At 39.4% G+C, this 22108-nt stretch overlaps 1 protein-coding gene across 2 annotated transcripts in view; it reads left to right on the plus strand.

Annotated features, from left to right (window-relative positions):
• Nucleotides 1–22108, plus strand: part of LOC122812266 (tetratricopeptide repeat protein 39A-like) — an 825358-nt gene that overhangs the window by 415462 nt on the left and 387788 nt on the right. The window lies entirely within an intron of this gene.

Raw genomic sequence — 22108 nt, forward strand, 5'->3', positions numbered from 1 at the left:
GCTGTAATGATAATTGAATAAAACTATATGCTTGATTCATGATCACTCTGATTTGCTGTAGCTAGTCGTATTAGCTTGAGTATTAGTTGTACATTATTCAGCCAGAACTCGATGAAGGTGAAGGCAGTGTGGGTTATTTTTCTAAGGCGTATTATGTTGTTGGAAGAGGAGATGAGAGTTGAGTCATCGGCATATTGGATTAGGGAACTTTGACAGGAAGCAGTGTGGCGATTATTTATAAAGGTGTCGAAGAGAAGGGGTCCAAGGATGGATCCTTGTGTAACTCCCATTTTGCTGGCTAGGTATTGAGAGAGACAGCCTTGCCATTTTTGCACATTTGTCTGTTGGATAGGTAGCTAGTAAACCACTGTAGAGAGGGTCAAGAAAGACCTAGGAAAGAAAGTTGCTGTTAGAGTTTGGGGTATGAGACAGTGTAGAAAGCTTTTGATAGATCAAGAAGTAGTGCTTAGGATAGCTGGCCAGAGTATCTTGCTTTGTTAATTGCGTCCGTGAAGGATATTGTTGTAGTTGTGCTATGTGCTGGTCTAAAGCTGTGTTGGGTGGGTGTTAGTTCATTGTGGATAAGGTGGTTAAGGAGTTTTTTGTATACACATTTTTCTAAGAGTTTGGAAAGAGGAGATAGGATGGCAATAGGGCAGTAGTTAGACAATTCATTAGATTTTTCTCTTTTGTGTAGTGGAGTTGTAATTGATTTTTTCCAGAGAGAGGGTACATGGGATTCTATGATGGATCTGTTGATGAGAATACTGATTGGATAGGTGATTGCGTTAGCAGTAGGTATTTGGCTGGGAGGGTGTCATTAGAAACAGAGCAGGGTTTTATTTTTTGTAGTAGTTTTCATATATAGTTAATGGGAACAGGTTGCTGTGAGAGGTTTGGAGGTTGAGAGGCTGTAGTTAATATGTTTTGCAATGAGAGTGCTGTGAATGCAATGTGTTTGGGTGAGGTTTGAGACAGTAATGGGTTGAGGTTAGTTATGGAATTAGTAATGATCAACTCAAGGAATGTTTCATGGAAAATACATACCTTCTGCTAAGGTTATTTGACCTTCAAAGATGTCACATTAAGAAATAGGATTTTCAGAATAAAAAAAAAAGTACTGGAGTATAGGGTCTATATTAGATAAACGAACGCTTAAATGTTCGAATCTCTAAAGGTCGACCTTTAGAGATCGAACAGTTAATTGTTTGAATATGTAAAGAAAAAAAAACTGAAGGGTATAAGCAGAGGCTAAGCTCCCCTGCACCCCCCACCCCCCACTACTTAAATATACCAACTCCAAGATCATGCTACAGTGTAGGGAATGGGAAATCTCCCATTTCCGCACTGTAGTGCACTGAAGTGAAATCTCGGAGTTGGTATATTTAAGTAGCGGAGGCGTGGGGGGTGCAGGGGGCTTACCCTCCTGCTAAAACCCTTTCATTTTATTTTTTTTTGTTTTGTTTTATTACATTTTCGAACACTTAACTGTTCGATTTCTAAAGGTCAACCTTTAGAGATTTGAACATTTAAGCATTCATCAATGTAATATAGACCCGGAGTATAGGGTGTGAAGCCTGTTGCATGAGGGGTGGGGCAATTGTGCTACCAACTTTACCCAGGGATGATAGCTAATTTTTTATCAAGTGGTTTTCACTGAAATGGTCAGTCAATGGAGTGTGACTTTACACACTTAATGTAACATATCTTGATCATGCATTCCTGCAGTGACATGATGAATCATTTGTGGGACCTAAAATATAGCATTATGCATGACAGTACTGCCTCCCTGCCACCGCACTGCCAAATATTCATGGTGCAGAGTACTACCCAAGGTTACTTCCTGCACTCAGGGCACTAGACTGTCCACACTTTGCATTACATTGATCATTGTATCTTGCTGTGATGCCAGCAACACCTGACACTGTGTCCTGGTGTTCGGTAGTTTAGACTGCATGGTGAGTATTGTTGCAGTGTTAGTATGTGCTGGAGCACAGTACTTGAAGGTCTGTTAAATGACAAGACCAAGCAAGGGGTGTGAATATCACTCAGCTAGAAAGTGGTTTATTTTTCATTTTTATTTCATATTAGTCCAACATGTAGGTTGTTTTCTGGGAAACTACTAGCATACTAGCTGATGTGTTCAAAATAAGTTACTTCATTTCACAAAATGCTCTGAGTGCAGCCATTTACATCGCAAACATCTTTATGGAGCCACCCATCCAATGTAGTTTTTCCATGATTCTTATATTTTCTGACATCCGAAATATGCCAGTTCCCATTTCTTGTCTGGTCCATAACTCCATTGGTTAGATAAGTAAAGGTTCTAGAAAGTGAAGTTGCTTCTGCTATATCAGAAATTATCTTTTTTTTCCAGGCATGCAACTTTTTCTTTTTTTACCTGTTGCTTACCTCTGTGCTATCATACTTCTGAGCTGCAGCAACGTTTTTTTTTTACTAATCATTGGATATAGTGACATCTTAAACTAAGTGTCGCTGTCCCACTGTTCTGTTGTATGTGCTTGTGGTGTGCATTTGATATGCGTGCGAGCATGTCTGTTCATGTGTGTGTGTGTGTGCGCGCATGTGTGTGTGTGCATGCTTGCGTGTGTGAGAGAGAGTCCGAGTATGTGTATATGTACACACACACACACACACACACATATATAAACACATTTGTTTACATTATAGAACGGTATGATGGCTTCACTGGGAAATGTCTCATGAATGGTACTATAGGCAAAGGCAAAGTCATTTGGCAAGCTGCAGCTAGAGGAAACACTTGGATAATGGGAGATGTTTAGAAGCAGCACATAGACACATGCCCCCCTTAAGTGAATTACCTGGAGTCTGAGGGAATGAGAGGCAGCTGAATACTGGTGCCTTCATAAGGCTGATAAACTGACAGTGTAGCAGAAGTCACTTGTCTTTGTGAAGCCACAGGAGTCTAGAGGGATTTGGTAAAGGAGAGATGTAATGAAGACAGTGCAGTTGGCTCTGGGATGGGGAGTCTTTGTTTGCAGTTTTGGCACTGGTAGTGGAAGTCCTACTACTTGGGATCCAGGGTCATGTTATTATAAAGGAATTATGTGATAGAGACCTTTGGTTTTACTTTGTATGTTAGAGAACTTGAATTTTTATGCCAAAGACTTTGATTTTCTTGTCCAAAAGGTACTTTTAAGGAATTTTTAATTTGACTAGTGAGAGCTCTTGTGTGGAGAGACTTGGAACCAACTGCTGCATATCATTTCAAAAGGTGCATTTGGGACGGTCATCTCTGTTTGTGATCAGTTTTAAATGATAGTTGCCACGGGAGTGGCTAAGTAAATTGAAATGTTGCTTTCAAGATGGAAACTATTCCACCAAGTGAATTTTTATCTTCTCGCTGTTGTTGTCTTTTGGTTCTCATTGTTGTAAAGTCTTCCTAATTTTACATTTATTTACATAAAACTGCCATTTTCACAAGAACTTTAGTGTGCTTGTTTCATAGTAATACACACACACACACACACACACACACACACACACACACACACACACGTACTCTCTGTTGTACCAACATACAATGCACACATTATATGTAAACACCTATGTGTATGAACGTATATAGTGCGGCTTTGAGGTAAAGATAGATACAATACACAAGAATATGGCAATTATCCCAAGCTGCATAGTTACTATAGGACACACTGCATCACTTGGTATCAGTAGTATACTGATGAAAACAATCAGAAATATTAAATATTACATCAGAATGGAAAATAGATAATGCTATCAGCTCTGAAAGGTCATAGATAATGAAGTTCTCGTAAGCCTTTTTTCTGATTTATTCATAAGCCATTATTTATATTTTATTAATAAAGTCTATATGCAGTGGTAGATATTCAAGAATGTTTAATCCATGTGTACAATGTGTGTAACTATACAATAAGTCCCTTGACTGTAGTAAAGTTGAGAATAATTTTCATTTCAGGCTATTAGGGTATAGCGACACTTGCATATGGTCTACAGCTTCTGAAAGCAAATCCACTAATTTATTTGTCTTCAGGATTACTAGAGGAATTATCAACAGATATTCCATCTTGAGAATTATACAAAATTTAAATAATTTCCTAATGTGGAGACATGAAATTATTTCAAAGGTGCCAGCAATTTTTCCACACCATCATTGCTATTATAATTGTTACATAAGCAGACCCCTTGCCAATACCTACAGTGGTCTTGCCGAGTTTAATTGGACCAAGGAGTTCATGAGTTACATGAAGTTATTGTTTTCCTCCAGTATCAGTCAGATAAAAGGGTTACATCAATAGCTGGCAACAAATTGATTTTCCTGGATGAGCTTAGAAAGACCCGTCTGATTTTCCACTTGGTTGTTGTTGTAGGTTGTAGGTAATGACCATGTAAATGGACCATGCATCTAGTTAATATGTGGGTGGAAACCTCTTCTTCTTTGACAGCCTGTTACTTTATTTGAGTTTCTTTATTTATGGAGCCAAATGGATATGAATAGTAGCACCAAATCATTGGGCAGTTTTGTTTTTTTGCTGCATACTCAGATGGTTGGAGGAATATAAGAAACTTGAAGTGCTTCACCTATTTAATTTCTCTGAGTCTTTTGGGTTTCTAATACCATGACAAGAATGGATCCCATTCCTACGTCAAAGTATGATTAAAGCTTGTGAAGTTATTATTGTTTCAGTCTTTGATATTAACCAAAAGTGTCTTTTAGCGCAGCCACAGTGTGCCCAGAATTGACTCCTCCTGCAACACATATGGAGTTACATGTATCAGTAACATATCTAAATACAGTTCTAGTTTCTGTTTTATGAGATGCATTATTCCTACTACTGCTGATGCTGTCTGGGTATCTTTCTTCCACAGTGCCCTCATTTTTACCTGCAGGTCCTGGTATTGTATGACTTTGTATCGATCTCTGTACATAAGACGTTGTAATCACTGGGTGTAACAATTTCAGTGATCAGCACTACATTTGTCTTCTTTTCATGGAGTACTATATCTGGTTTTCTTGCATCTATTTTTTGCACTGTTGGTAATGGGCGATCTCATGTAATATAAACTTCAACATTCTCTGTAATGCTTTGTGGCTCTTGTTTCCAGTGCTTCTTAGCTACTTTAGCATTGCAATGTTAGCACAATCCCCTGTGCAACAGCCTTGCCACATTATTATACCTTTCAATATACAGTCCCTCTACCATTAGTGTATCACAGCCAGCAACAAAATGTGCAACTGTTTCCTGTTCTGTTCCTCCCACATGTTCAATGGATTTTGTAAACCAATGTGCATGTAGTCTGCTATCCTAGGCCACCAATATTTACCTTTCATCTTTTGGTTTAACTTCACCTCTCCTTAACTGTTCCCACTTCAGGTTCTAATAGACATGAGGATGTTCCAGGAGTTTTGTGTACTTACAGCTATATTTATGCCTTTTCCACAATTCTTGCCTTCTCATCTGAACCTTCTCCTTATATTCTTTCTTTTGTATTTTGGCATGTTCATTTGCTGCTTGATTTTTTTCTACTTCTGGTTTGATTTCCATTCCCACTTGACACTGATGTGCTTCTCTAAACTAAGTAGGGAAGACATCTTAAACTTGCTCTGCTCATGTTTTAAAACTTTCAGTATGTTGGGATCTGGTGATGACAGCAGATATGTATGAAGTCCTGTGATTGTAGGTCTATGCATGTAATCAGTTTTGAGGAGGTTCATACCTCCTTCAGAACAAGGAATATCTCTATATAGCATTAATGATGCATAGCATATCTGAGCCTGAGTGCAAATTGCTGCAGCTACCTCCATAATCCTTGGCACAAATTAAATATGCATCCTTAGACTTCTGCTTGTGTAGATTGCTGCTTTACATAGGTTCATTGCATCCCTCTAAAAATGTTCTGCTCATCCTAAGACCTCCTTACACAATGCATCACAGGAGCTTTGAGTTGTATATTACATCAGTACACACAGAGGTGAGGCATAATAACTATTCTCTTTGCTCCCAGAGAGCATAGGGATTGTTTATACTTGCTTGCTTGTGTGTGAACAGACTTGGAGCTTCCTGTGCAGCATCCAACAGATGCTAGTTTACAAATCATTCAAATTTTCTTCCATAGTTTGGAGGAACATACTAACAGGAGGATTTATATAATAAGGAAGAAATTCCATGCAGAGAAACCACAAATGAACACAAAAACTAGATATCATCAGAAAAATAGTGTTGTCGCAAGGCACGGAAAAAAATATTTTTGTAAGGGTTCACAATCACCATGTGGGGGTTTCATCCCCATACCTCCTTTTCTTCCTTATACTGACTCCAGAGTCATGCAATCATGCAGAAACGCATTGCAGAGAACAGTTTGTCCTGCATCCCATCTGAATGCTTTAAAAAAAAAAAAAAAACACTGTATCTGCACTTGAGAATCATGATTGTGTGTACCCAACACAGACACTGAACTGCAAATCCACATGGACAGAAATAACATACTTCATTATTTACTTATTTCTGTTATTTGTGGATTTCTTGGTTTTATGTTCATCTGTGGCTCTGTATGCTCTCCTTTTGGGTTCCTAATCCACACTATTATGGATGCTAAGTGTACAGGTGGACGGCTTCTTTCTGCACATCTCTTTGCTTTCCTTCCTGTGTATTACTTGTTGGAAGGTAGGTTTCTGCACATCTCTTTGCTTTCCTTCCTGTGTATTACTTGTTGGAAGGTAGGTAGATAGTGCAATTCAACCTCATGTTAAGATATCACTGATTTGACAGCACTTGGCTGTCATTACTTGAAGAACCATCAACAGATCTTCCATCTTTAGAAAGATGCACAATTTTAATGACCCCCCCCCCCCAAAGCCAGCACTTGAAGATGGCCACTTTTCCACGATGTGTGGGTCTTGATGATAAGCATCCTGTTTCCTCAATCCCTCACTTTCTACAGACAGGAAGATAACTGTCTGCCCCCTACTGAATTTTTGTTTCTTATACAGCACTGGTATTGGTGGCTGTTGTTTCAGTCTGACCTTTACTCTCTATTCCCTGTTTTCTTGTTATAGATGGTATCGTACACTTCCCTGATGGTCTCTTGAACACTCAGCTCTGCTAGTCCATCACTGATGTTATAGCCCCGCCCTTCTTGGCCTTTCATCTCCATGAATTTTTCTTCAGATGTCTTCATGACTTTTCTGGTAAGGCGTGGCTTTCCCATGGTTCATTGTTCTCATCTGTCATTGGCATGTCTCATGTACATGCACCTCAAGCGTACAGCTGGGCATTGTGTGTGTTAGAATCAGGGATGGGATTCATGCCTTCATTTTTTTTCTCTGTATTGCAATTCCAGATTTGCAGTAACCTACTGTTGTGAGTGACAAATCTCGCTTTGTTGAAGAGGGATTCAAACTTGCATAGGGGAACTGTGTCTTTCAGTTTCCGAACTACAAGCACCTTTTTCAACACATTACTCTACTGTCCATGCTTTCATTTCTGATTTTCAACATTGCAACACACCCACTGCTGATTCTTTTTTCCCCCCTGCATTGTGAGTTAATGTCTCCTGTTACTGATTTTTCTCCCCACAGACCCACACATAGCTACAGTTGTGTGATAACCCTGGCCATTCTCTGACTAGAGATCATATGAAAGGGGGGATAGTAGTCCCTGTTGGTTCTTTTACTTTTACCCCTTCTGCCCAATGCTCAGTCTAAGGCCAAATGTTATTTCCTTGTGAGTGGAGTTTTAAGCTTTTGTGCCAACTTGGGCCTCAAGGAGTACATGAAGAATAATTTTGTCTCTTTTGGCAAATGTTGTCTGGGAGTCTGTATCACTTTATTGAAAAACCTAATCATCAAATACCTTTTTGTTGAACCCTATCCATTGAAACCTTAATCTATCAAACGCTCTGGGGGCTGCCCAGAACAGTTTGGGATTGTTTTAATATTTATGCTGAAGACTGGTATAATAGGATTGTTTGTCTGATTTAACTTGTTTTTAGCACTCTTTCTAAACTGTTTAAAATCTGTAAGCTGGTTTCTGTTTTATTACATTGCCATTCTTTCCAGGCTTTATCTTGTTTTTTGGTTTGTTTAGTTAACCAGGGTGCATAGCTGGATTTAATTATTTTTCTATGAATGGGAGTACCATTGTGGAGAATGCTTAGAAAGGTTTTATTGAAGGAAGTGACTGCTTCATCTAGAGGCAAGGTCTGAAGTTTGGTCCAACTGATGAATGATAGGTGACAGATAAAAGTGTCCTTATTAAATGAAGTAAGATTGTGTACTCAGTTGTTCAGGATTGTTTTGTTTGCATTTTTCTGTGTTGTACTATAAAAGTTGGAAGGTGATCTCTAAGAATGTCATGGAGGCAACGCGAGGTGCTTATTTGGTTTAGCTGAGAGGAGAGTTTGCTGTCTAGTTAATGTCTGTTACTATTTGTATTGAGTCTAGTGGGTCTAGTGGGAGAAGTGAGTAGAGGAGTAAAACTGTAAAGATTTATAGAGTCTGTAGGAACGTCTGAATCAATAACTTGCCATTCAATGTTTAGATCACCCAGAATAATGGTTTCAAGGGAGATATTGCAATTTGTCCAGCAGAGAAAGTCTTGTGCTGTTTGGATATTGTTACCTTGGGGTATAGATAAGGCTACAATGCACATACTTTTATGCTTATTTTTGCTAATATAGTGTTCTAGATAAGGTGATGGTAGGCCATCTTTTACTAGTGTGCAATTTGCACACAACATTTAGTGATACAAAAGTTGATATTTAGCCGTAGCTCTCAACTTTCCATCGCCACAATGAGGAACACTAGCTGTCATAATGTGTAACTATTAGGCAACATGTGGAACACTTTCTAACCAGTTTCAAGGAGCTGTAACTGGGATGCTTACAGCATGGTTAAACTATTCTACTTTATATTTATAAAAAGTTCTTTTGACAAATTAATATAATTCAGTACTACTTAAATTGATATCAGAGAAAAAAATACTGTGAATGTGTGACAAACCCTTTCAACGTGGAACTGCAAGAAATGTGGACTTTTTAATAGCCAAAATGAGAAACATTCTTCATAATGAAGTACACTAGGGAGGTATGCATTTAACTGTTTCATGTTTCATCTGATAGCTTGGCATAGACAGGTGTGGAGGCTTTAAAGGAAGAGGTGAAGAAAATGAAAGGTGTGACTGTGCAGACAAGACTGTCATGGTTATGGCAGTAAATGAGTTACTCCTCAGTGGGTGATCAGTTTGTCTCGAGCATGTATTTTGTCATGAAGACTTAGATCCATGTTTGAGGTACTTCTGGTAGATTTGAAAGTAAGAACGCAGAGAAATACTGGGCTCAGAAGCAGACTTTCAGTAGACACACACATTTGAGAAGCTTTGCACCTGGAGATGAAGTTCTAAATTGATCCTAGGAATAATTGACAGTTGTTCAGGACTTGTGGAGTCATCAGTTAGAGTTCATCTTTAAGGAGGCATGTTGAGTTAATCATAACACAATTTACAGAAGCTGAATCAGACTGTGAACCCAAACAAGAGACGGATGCTATTGTGAGTGGCACTGTGGTATCTACATGTTCACTTCTGGAGACACCCGATGCACCTGTGGCAATAGGTACCAGAGAAACTGAACCTGTCCCTGTTGTGAACAAAGACTAGTAGGAAGCCTTGTCAGTTGTAACCAAGGACAGAATTTCTTCAAAATCCTTGGATTTGCCTCTTTCCACCCTAAACAGTGTGCTTGCACAAGATGTCCCCCTTCTCACCTAAAGGACCGTATTATACCGGTGAAACCTTTCTACTAGGAAAGTGCAAGAATATGCTGTGGTTTTAGCAAGGTCTTGGAAGCCTGTCTAGACTGTTGGTACAAAATGACAATAAATTCTTACAGGGGAAACTAATTGTTTGTTGCTTTACAAATTCTGTAGAGTTTAAAATGTAACTTTTTAATTTTTCTTAATGTATGCCTCTGTATGACATACTTTCCTTTTTGACAATTTTTACTTATCTATGAAGTTCTTAAAATATGAAGGAGGCACTAGCATGGATATTCAGTAGTTACATCTAGTTAGTTTGTTGTTGTGTCTTTCGGCTTTTCCCGGTTAGGTGTCGCCACAGTGGAACTCCGGTCCGCTAATGATTGCAGTTGATTTTTACGTGCTGAGTTGCCGGCCCTAACGCACAACCTTCAACCAAGGTACGCCCATTCACGCATGTCTCCACAGTAGACACTCTAGCTGAGAATCAAACGGGACAACGTCTTTATGTTTCAGAATTGTATAAGCTATGAGAATGTAGTAACCATACACTTCTGGTTCTTAGCGTTCCACTACCATTTTTTTCTAGGCTTGTGTATCCTGAAGTCTGTAAACTATTCAGGTAAAGTCTGTAAACTATTCAGGTAAAGTCTGTAAACTATTCAGGTATACTCATTTCTTTTTCTGCTGTTCCTTATATCTGGGAGGTTGGATTAATCATAAAAGCTGCTGAGTCATTTTACATGTTTGACTTTTGTTCAAAGTTTTAAATAACAGCCTGTTAAAAAAAAATACTCCTTGCCCAGCTTCATAAGCTGTTCAACCAGCCATCTCCTTTGAACTGACTTGTAAATTGTGACTGTTTAAAGCTATTATTTCATTTATTGTTTTAGACCAAGTTACATGCTTTTCATAATATTTTGCCCTTTTGAATTTCTCCTGTTCTTTATGCTTCCATATTCCCAGTCTTCAGACTGCTTATCATTTTTTGGTGCTTTTTGGCTTTTGGATTTTGTCATTGGCTCTACTTTCTAATAGCATGTACTCTTCATTTTTACTTAGTTTCCTTCTTCATTATCTTTTACTTTAACCTCACCTTTTGGAAGCTTGTCTCTTTCTCCACCCCTACAAGCATGCTCAGTGCATTCCTCCTGTCTTTTCTGTATCGCTCTTTCCTTTTTATCAAGTCACCTCCTAAGGTTTCTTTTCATGCTCTCTTTGGTATCACTGTTCTTTGTTGACATCTGTGCATCTAGCTCACATTTCATATGCATGCCTTTCCATATAGTGCAAACCCCATGTTTTGTCCCAGTCACCCCTCTTATGCTATGGTTTCATACACAGGTTACATTTCACAACTACTCTGTTTACACCCATGGACCACTTCACCATATTGAAGACCCTTCAGTTTAGCGACTCAGAAAACTGTAATTTTGTCCAGTCTTAACTAAAATAATATGATGTAACTGCCTCATAATCCTTTGCTGAAGCCTGACCAAACCTCTGTTTAAAAGTCTTCAGCATCAAAAACAGAGTCTTGTTTTACACAGCACAATACTCATTTCTGTTAAGTAAGGGTAATATACTTCACATTTGGTTCTGGTCATGACTGTAAACATTTCAGTGTTCAGCTGATGATGCTGCATCCAGCTGAATATCCCTATAGTCTTTAGTTCCTTCAGGTGTTTCATGCTCGAACCACAAAGGTTTGTTCCCAGTTCGGTTCCAAAGCTCATGTCAAATCCATTTTTCTCTGGGGTTGTAGTGAATTGCCTCTCAGTTATAAGGTGGCATGGAATGAAGTGGAGTTGGGAGGGAGTAAAACACTAAGAGTTTGGCTGAAGTTGATTAATCTTAGTGGACAAGAAGATATCACTCCTGCTCACCAAAGCAATTTGTGATAATTTAAACCCAGCTTTTTAGATGGACTACCACGGTAGCATTGTCGTCTCACAGTAAGACGTTGTCCTGTTCGATTCTCAGCTAAAGCGTCTTCTGTGTGGAGACATGTGTGAATGGGCGTACCTTCGTTGAAGGTTGTGCATCAGGGCTGGCAACTCGGTACGTAAAAATCTACTGCCAATTATTAGCGGACCGGAGTTCTGCTGTGGCGACCCCTAACCGGGGAAAAGCCGAAAGATGCAACAACAGTAAAATAGAATGGGCTTCCTTGTTAAGCCCTTGCCCTGCCTTTCAAGGTTTGTGACAAAAGGTTTTGGATGCTGGGATCAAGTGTTAAATGTCAGTACAAGGCAAGCATGGCATTTCCAGGATTTGAGGAAAGCTTGGTGAATTCTGATGACTTAAGTCTTTTCGTGTGCAGTAATAATCCTACCAGCTGCGACTTACTAGTACCTCTAATGACTACATAATCTACCTGTCCTTCCAGAATACCTTTCAACTTTTTAGAGCAAAAAATCTGGACAAAGCCTAAAATGAAGGGGGACAGATTTTAAATATTGGTTCATAGGTTGATAGACTAGTACTAGGCGAACTGCCTTTGTCGGCCATTTTAAGCCTAGCCAATTATCCAATGTAAGAATCAAACCCTGCACCATGTGTCTGTAAGGTAAACACCTTAACCATTACACCAACCTCCCAACCCCAATTTCTCTTACAAACTTAGAAAGTTGAGAGAATAATAGGTTTTACATTAGCATGAATTTTCTGAAGGATGTGGAGTCTTAAAAACTCAAATGTTTGTCATTATTTAATGACTTCATTCCTCAGCTATTTGCCAGAAATGTACAGATTTTAGGAGGAACACACCAAAAATATGAGGCAATAATCTAGACATTCTGTGAACATCTGTATAGTTGAGAGGAATGCCTTCCAGTAATGAGTACATTTTAGAACTTTATTGTCTAAAAGTGCTTTGTATCTCTGTGTAAAATTTTGGTATTACTTCTATAGTTTGTTGTTGGCTATGAATTGATAATTTTCCATTTTGACCCGGTTTGTGACTGGAAAGTGCCCTTGGAGCAGTTCACTTACTCGGTTAACAAATGTAAATAAATATATACCAAATGATGAAAGTCAGGGATTATTTGCTCAGGAAACGAGATCCACAAAGCAACATCTACTTTCCTCAGATTGATTAACTGTAGGTAGCAGTTAGGGTAGGAGAGTTGCATTTATGGGTTATAATGTATGTAATGCCTAACCCAATGGTACCTGCCTTGGTCTGATGGGAGAACATTCTGTATCCTTGAACTGCAGGACTTGATATTGGGAACATCTTGTTGATCAACCAAAACATTTCTTTATCATTTTTTATGGCTGACATTGTGTACTTTAGTACTTTTACATGATATGCTAGTTTGCTTGGCAGAAATGTTGCCCTAGATATCACTTGACTGTTTTAGGTGTTTTGGAGAGTTAGCATTTGGTGTTGCATCTTCTGGAATTGTCCCAGACTGGAGTTATTTGTCAGATGTTGTGTTATTGGTTCTTCATCATGTCATCAAACATTGATTGCTCATTTTTATTAGCTTGACCTAGATTGTTCAAGTGAAATTTTTGCTCATATTTGGTGGCTCACGACAAACTGTAGCAGTGCGTGTTAGTTTGCTGTATCATTGTTATTCTTTCTACAAGCTCGTGGTATCCCATAGAAGGAACAAGTAATGTTTTATTCATCACCCTGTACCACTAAAACAAGTCCACGTGACTCTGAGTCACGACCTTTATGGCTCAGTGACGCTGCATTCACTCATGGAATGTCTTGGCAATTGATGGCTCTGTTGTTAGGCATACAGACACTGCTCTTACCAGGGTGGATAATAATAGGATGATGATCAGACGTCTTTCCATGTTAAGGATCTAGTATGCAATGAAAGTTCTTAGCTCTCGGCATCCAGACAGATTTGTTTGTGACCTGGTAATAGCTTATATGGTGGTGAATGATATTAGGAGCTCTATCCAGAAGGACGTGCAGAATGATATGTTTGACCTTATTCATAGGTGTATACTAGGCTATTGACCACCAAAGCCTTTATATAAGACTAGGCATACATCCCAGCTCAGTTATGTCCCTTTGTATCATGTATGTGTTTATTAGGTTGGGGGCTGTTAGCTAGAAAGTTTTTAAACGTTATGTGGGGAGCATGTTTGGGAATAGATACTATCTGCCTCTATCAGAGACATGGGGCTCAGACCCTGAGTAAATTTCTGATTTACCATCCTTTGGACAACGTTACACTTAAATAAGATTAGGGATGGACTGTGCTTCAAATAGATGGGGAGTCTCTTCCAGAGCATGGGGATCCTCTGATACACATATCTGTCTCACCAATATATCCTATTTATGCCATAAGCAAAATTTAAATCCTTGGATCTAGTCATTCTGATGCTGTTCATTTTGTGGACTTAAAAAAGGTCCAAAAGAGTTGGATATGAAGATGCCTTGTATGCCAAGATGACTTCCTTGTACCCAGATGCCATGCCCTTACTAATAGGTTAGGTGACCTAGAATGATTTTCTTTCTGTCTTGGCCAAGTGTTGGACAAATGCCAGATTACTGTATACATATGTTCTCAGATCCGTGACTATTGGGTCATCTCTTATCGAAGGAGTAATTACCCCGGGTGACCATTTTCTCAAAAGGCACTATAATGTATTTTTTTACATTGAGTTTAAATGCGTGATTTTGGCTGCAGTAATTTGTCTGTGTTGGACCTTCTTGAAAAATGTTTGTATCATGGGGGGAATCTATGATAGCTTCCAGTTTGTAATCATCTGCGAATCAGCTAAAGGTCCTTGATGTTAGCCTTGACCTCCGAGAAGCAGATGCCAAATAGGTATGGGCCCAGCATGGAGCCCTGTGGTACTCTGCTGATGATCATTCTCTTAGTCGAGGTGGTCTCGCCAATCCTGACTTCCTGGATCATGTTTATGAGCCTCTTGGCAGTCCAGTGAGTTATGCAGGGGTTTATGTCCAGCTCAATGAGCTTGTCAACTATATCTGAGTGGGATATTGTATTGAATGCCTTAGCCCAGTCCAGCTAGGCTGTATGCACTGTTTTCTTCTCATCCATTTCCTTGGTGACCTTTGCAAAGAATTCCACCTGTTTAATAGGGGTGAGCTTCCCCTGTCAAAGCCCAAACTGGGTTGGGTCAAGGGTCTGAAGGCTGTTCTGTCTTCACTGATAATTTCCATACTAATTTATTCCGTGGCTTTGCATATTAGACTAATCAGACTAGTGGGTCTCTTGTTTCTGGGATTATTTGATGGTCTACCCTTGTGAGGTGGGATAATCACTGCAGTCATCCATTCATGTGGTGCAAAACCTGTTTTGAGGCTATAGATGAAAAGTGATTCAAGTGATCTAGATTGGTCATGTTTCAAACTTTTTAGGAGGCATCCTGAGATATTGTTAGGGCCCTATGAGGTTATATTTTTGGCCTTAGTGAGCGCCACCAGGACCTGTTCCATGTAATAGTTGGGAGGGGTATGCCAGTTGAGTTTTCATGGGCGGATACATGAACCGAGTTGGGGTGACGTTTCAGCTGAATTTGTCAGCCTGCAGATTTGCTTTGTCTCATTGATCAGTGAAGGTGTCACCTATAACAACAAGTTCGGCACTGCTGCGCACTACCTTTGAAGTAACAGATATAGCTGTAAGAGGCTTTGTGGTTGTCTTTAGCTTGTGAGGCTATGTTGTCCTCATAACTGGCCTTGTTGGACTTAATTAGTTCTCTTAGATTCCTGTCTAGTTTAATTGGAGGGCTTTTATCAAAATGGGAATTGCTCTTCCTGATTTTAGCCATGATTGTTTCCTTTTGTTATATACCCTATTAAGATCAGGATTCCACCAGTGTGTTTTGTTTTTAGAGTTAGTTTTGGGCTTATTTCTAGTAGGTACAGCAGCCTCTATGCAACCATTTACATGGTTGTATGGAGTCTCTCTGAATAAGTCTGCATAAGTTGCTGTGAATGCAGTGTTAGAAAGAGTACTGAATTTTGACAAACTGTCACTAAATAGGATGTAGTTTGTCTTGGAATATTTCCAAAATGTTACAAGGTGTGCAGGGGTTACCAGGTTGAATTTTATTTTGAAGGATTTAGCATTGTGGTCTGACCTCACCAGTGAGGACATGACCCAGGGTTGGTAGTGGTGGGGATGTTGCAGCTCTCTCCCGTATTGGTGACTGTAGACTTGAGTGATATTCTGCCATCATCCAGTAGTCAGGGGTTTAGGGATGTATGTAGCTAGTTACCTGGCATTTGACCAACATGTCTGAAGTAGTAAGAAAGTCATCCTGTATCACTCAACTTATAAATGAAGGCTTGGCATCTGGGTTCAAGGAGCTCATTCTACCAGTGCATTCTGCCCTCATCAGAAACCTCGAGTATAACATCCCCTTCAGTATGTACCTGACCAGGCAAGTGCAACAACTAGAACTTCCATAGAGATTCCCCACAAAAAGAATACTGGGCATAAATAGTGTCCTATACAGATTGTCTCAAAGCCTTAGCTCTGTGCTCTTGTTTCGTAAATAGTGTCCTATACAGATTGTCTCAAAGCCTTAGCTCTGTGCTCTTGTTTCATAAATAGTGTCCTATACAGATTGTCTCAAAGCCTTAGCTCTGTGCTCTTGTTTCATAAATAGTGTCCTATACAGATTGTCTCAAAGCCTTAGCTCTGTGCTCTTGTTTCATAAATAGTGTCCTACACAGATTGTCTCAAAGCCTTAGCTCTGTGCTCTTGTTTCATAAATAGTGTCCTATACAGATTGTCTCAAAGCCTTAGCTCTGTGCTCTTGTTTTTTAAATAGTGTCCTATACAGATTGTCTCAAAGCCTTAGCTCTGTGCTCTTGTTTCTTAAATAGTGTCCTATACAGATTGTCTCAAAGCCTTAGCTCTGTGCTCTTGTTTCTTAAATAGTGTCCTATACAGATTGTCGCAAAGCCTTAGCTCTGTGCTCTTGTTTCTTAAATAGTGTCCTATACAGATTGTCGCAAAGCCTTAGCTCTGTGCTCTTGTTTCTTAAATAGTGTCCTATACAGATTGTTGCAAAGCCTTAGCTCTGTGCTCTTGTTTCTTAAATAGTGTCCTATACAGATTGTCGCAAAGCCTTAGCTCTGTGCTCTTGTTTCTTAAATAGTGTCCTATACAGATTGTCGCAAAGCCTTAGCTCTGTGCTCTTGTTTCTTAAATAGTGTCCTATACAGATTGTCGCAAAGCCTTAGCTCTGTGCTCTTGTTTCTTAAATAGTGTCCTATACAGATTGTCGCAAAGCCTTAGCTCTGTGCTCTTGTTTCATAAATAGTGTCCTACACAGATTGTCGCAAAGCCTTAGCTCTGTGCTCTTGTTTCATAAATAGTGTCCTACACAGATTGTCTCAAAGCCTTAGCTCTGTGCTCTTGTTTCATAAATAGTGTCCTATACAGATTGTCTCAAAGCCTTAGCTCTGTGCTCTTGTTTCTTAAATAGTGTCCTATACAGATTGTAACAAAGCCTTAGCTCTGTGCTCTTGTTTCTTAAATAGTGTCCTATACAGATTGTCTCAAAGCCTTAACTCTGTGCTCTTGTTTCTTAAATAGTGTCCTATACAGATTGTCGCAAAGCCTTAGCTCTGTGCTCTTGTTTCTTAAATAGTGTCCTATACAGATTGTCGCAAAGCCTTAGCTCTGTGCTCTTGTTTCATAAATAGTGTCCTACACAGATTGTCGCAAAGCCTTAGCTCTGTGCTCTTGTTTCATAAATAGTGTCCTACACAGATTGTCGCAAAGCCTTAGCTCTGTGCTCTTGTTTCATAAATAGTGTCCTACACAGATTGTCGCAAAGCCTTAGCTCTGTGCTCTTGTTTCATAAATAGTGTCCTATACAGATTGTCTCAAAGCCTTAGCTCTGTGCTCTTGTTTCTTAAATAGTGTCCTATACAGATTGTCGCAAAGCCTTAGCTCTGTGCTCTTGTTTCTTAAATAGTGTCCTATACAGATTGTCTCAAAGCCTTAACTCTGTGCTCTTGTTTCTTAAATAGTGTCCTATACAGATTGTCGCAAAGCCTTAGCTCTGTGCTCTTGTTTCTTAAATAGTGTCCTATACAGATTGTCGCAAAGCCTTAGCTCTGTGCTCTTGTTTCATAAATAGTGTCCTACACAGATTGTCGCAAAGCCTTAGCTCTGTGCTCTTGTTTCATAAATAGTGTCCTACACAGATTGTCGCAAAGCCTTAGCTCTGTGCTCTTGTTTCATAAATAGTGTCCTACACAGATTGTCGCAAAGCCTTAGCTCTGTGCTCTTGTTTCATAAATAGTGTCCTATACAGATTGTCTCAAAGCCTTAGCTCTGTGCTCTTGTTTCTTAAAGGCTGCTGAGAGGTGATCTATGCCTGGCATATTTGGCATCCTTGGATCCACCATTGATGGACTTTTTTGCACATCTGCAGAATGGACAGCTTCAGAACTATGAGATCCAAGGGCTTAGACTTTGCTTATGACATAAATAGGACATATTGGAGGGTCAAGTATGCATCTCAGAGAATTCCCGTTCTCTGGAATAGACTTCCCATCTGTGTGAAGAGAGCCCTTCCCTAACCCTGTTCAAGTGTAACCAGGACCAGTGGATATGAAAATGAAAATTCACCCCGGGTCTGGCATTTATGTCTCTGATGGACAGAGGTGGCCATTAAATTATGTCTGAGCTAACTTATACCATTTAGAATAATCTCTGAGGCACAAACACTTATGGGAAAAAAATGCATGGCTAGGCTTATAAAGGCCCCAGTGGTTATTAGCCTAGTGGACACATATGAATCCAGAATGATTCTAAGATTCAGTAATTGGGTATATAGCTGGTGTCATTCCAGGGGGATGGAGTATGTGGCAACAATGGGATGCCATGGCAGATAGGCCCTACTGTTTTGCCAGGGATAGAATGTCTTTCTGTTACCAAGGTCCATTGTTAATAAAGTTTTGCAGTCCCACTGTGCCTTTTCTTAGACAGAGTCTGTCTCTTGGACATTACAGCCTATTAAAGTCTAATCTGGAACCTATTAAGATGGTTCTATGCAGTGCCAGATGTCTAAACAAGACAATAAATGCCCAGACTTGAGGCAGTCCTGCAACTTGAACACGTTCATATATCTGTTGTACATACATATAATCTTAAAAAGCTGTCACACCTACTTATGTTGACATTGCTAAGAAAACAATGCATAAGCCTTCCAAACAAAGAATTAAGAAACCTCTGCCTTCAATCTACACTGCTGCACACACACCTTCACCCTTGAGCCCTACAACCAGTGCACATACTTGTCACAAGAATGGAGATGTCAAGCCATTATGGTCAAATAAGACAGTCAGAACATGGAAATGAATAGGTGATTGTTACGCTTTTGATAGGCGTGCAGACACTACCCTTTCCAGGAAGGATAAGGGAAGGGTGATGGTCATGTGTGTTTCCATGGCAATGATACTAATGCTGAGATGTGATTTTCAGTTAATGATAACACTGTCTCCATTCCTGGGTCCTAGGTTTGATAACACTGTCTCCATTCCTGGGTCCTAGGTTTGATAACACTGTCTCCATTCCTGGGTCCTAGGTTTGATAACACTGTCTCCATTCCTGGGTCCTAGGTTTGATAACACTGTCTCCATTCCTGGGTCCTAGGTTTGATAACACTGTCTCCATTCCTGGGTCCTAGGTTTAGCACATTCAGACCTCCTGGCAGCTACAGAGGTGCATCACTACTTGGTAAGGATTATACCACTTCCTGCCTGATCCCTCATAGCTATAATCTTCAACTTCTAGAAATGCAAATTGACCTTAAGAAGTTTGTGTATCACTTCTTAGCTAGTTATAGATCACCCTCCATGTCTACTACAGACTTTGCCAGTAATTAAAGGCCCATTAATCACAGTCGCCCCAGTTGTAAGAATCAAACACTATATTGCTGATTCCATTGCACCCAAACATTGACTATAGTGGTGCTGGAATCAGAATCCTTAGGCTATTTTTGTCACACTCAATGAACTGAGTATGGACAGACTATCTAACCTCCAACATCATCCACACTGTAAGCTTCAGTAGATATTTTCCCTGAGTTTTAAGATATCAGCTACAGGTCTGAGTGTAGAAGTGGATTCCATGGACAGACACACATACTGATGACCAGACAACCATAAGCAATGCAAATACCTGTAGCATCAGCAGATACATTCAAATATCTACACATCTGGGCTACATTTTTTCTTAATAGGCAGTTTAGAAGCCATAGCTACAAAAGTCAGTTTGTCTTCAACTGTTATATCCAGAGTCCAGACCAGCTGAATTTTGCAACTATTACTTCTGCACTACCTGTTAAAATGTTGCTGTAGATTTGAGACTATGGCATAGTAGTATATAATTATAGTATCTTACCAGATGCCTAGTACAGTTTTCAGCTGCCCCAGGCTATGCATCATTGTCAGCACACTGCATTCATTTAATGACTCTGGATGAGCCAGTAACTCAGCCGTTCATGGAACACAGGCCATAACATGAACCAGAGCAGCTGAAGGAGGCATTACCTTCTGACATTAAGCTCACAAAGTGGTCAAAGTACTACAGTCTTGCAAAACATTTCACGGGTATTAGGTTCATCTGAGACTTCCTCAGTTTCAGAAAATTCATTCTGTATGCTTTGCACGTGATCTGAGGAAAACTGAGACCAACATAAAATCTTGGGCATCAGAAAGTTCAGAATACAGTTAAGCTTTTACATTTGGCAATTAAGTATTTTCAGCTCTACTTAGCAGTAAACTATAAACCCCAGAAAGTAAAGATTAGGGGGACTTTTCCTGGTGTCTTGGTCAGGTGGCTACTTGTCACCCAACTGGTGCATGCAAGTTCTAGATTGTTTGTGGATGATTGTATGCACTGACTACTACCACACATTCAGTCACTTCACTGATAAGTTTTAAAGATTGTGTCTGTAAAACTCGCTGAGACTGAAATGCACCATATTGTTTTGAGAATTCACATGAAAATTGCACTGGGCTGTCAGCTTGCTACTTTTCTAAGAACTACTTATTTGGTTAGTCCATGAGCTATGGAATCGTTATCCTACATTGGCAAGAAAGGCAGCTACTTTTATGTTTTAAAGTTGGAATGGTACCATGGGTTTTAATACCCATTGTTACATCTGGCATGATTCTGCATGGAAATGCGCTGTAAGGGCCTACTTGTCAAGGGTCAGTTTTAGCACTCATTCAAGAAAATATTCCTCTTCTTTCTTTTGGAAAAAATGCAGTGTTCTCAAGCCACTGGGCCTGCAAAACATTACGGTTGCTACACCGAAAGGAACAACCGATACGGTACAGAGTCCACAAAAGAAGGCATACAATAAAAGTGTGAAAATGCTAAATTAGCATACTCTTGAGAAAAGAAAGGAGTGGGACATCTTTACTGGAATCATTCAGGTGCCTCACAGAAGGAACTTGCCACTTCTGAAAGACAATGTCTATAGGAATAAGAGAACACCATGTGGCACACAGTATGGATAAGGCAGTACTCTCTTCATAAAGTATGCTATTCTTGCAGGAAACAAACTTTTTGAAGAAATAATGGAGTCAAAATTTAAGTAAAAAATTAAAAAAACAGTGAGCTGTAAGACATTTATAGCGAGGAGGGTACGGGAGGATTATAAGGTATTTGTAAAATTGCATCTTCAGTGTTTCCATTAAATCTGGAATTGGACAGAAGAGACTGCTAAAGTAGTGCCAGGTTGCTGTCGATATCTGTTATTTCCGTATATTTGTGGATATTTGAATTCCTGGTAACATATATTTTAGACTCTGTGAACTGAGATTCCCATGCCTATGTCCCACCCCGGTAGTTTTATACAAGAGTAAACTTTTAGTTCCCGCATTAATGGGGCACCTGCTTCACTACTGTGCTTTTTTTTCTACTAGTAGTCATTTACGGTTAGGGTGGGAAAGGCATTGATTGTTTTTTACCACAGTGATTTGTTTGCATAAGGAGGAGCAAGCATTCATGTGTGACATTTCCATTTCATTCATCCTGCCATTTTATTATTTGTATAAAAAAGGAAAGCTAAAACTGGGAAAACTGTGACCCTACCACCTACAAGTTAAAAAAAGACTCAAAGTTTTTATTTTTCTTATTTATTTTGCTGGCCCATTTGCATTTTATTCTGATCTCTTTATATGTGACAAGTCTTCTTTGAAAATATTAACTGATATTAAGTGAATCAAATGCATATAGTGTATGCACATAAGAGGTGTACAGGGCAGTGAATTTGACGGACATTTTGTAAATAGGTTCTAAAACTAACTTTTGCCCAGCATCAGACAAATTTACTTGCTGTGGTTATACTTCATTTACAAAAAGT

This window comes from Protopterus annectens, chromosome 9.part0, assembly GCF_019279795.1.
Source record: "Protopterus annectens isolate FY-2018-M chromosome 9.part0, PAN1.0, whole genome shotgun sequence".
NCBI lineage: Eukaryota > Metazoa > Chordata > Ceratodontiformes > Protopteridae > Protopterus > Protopterus annectens.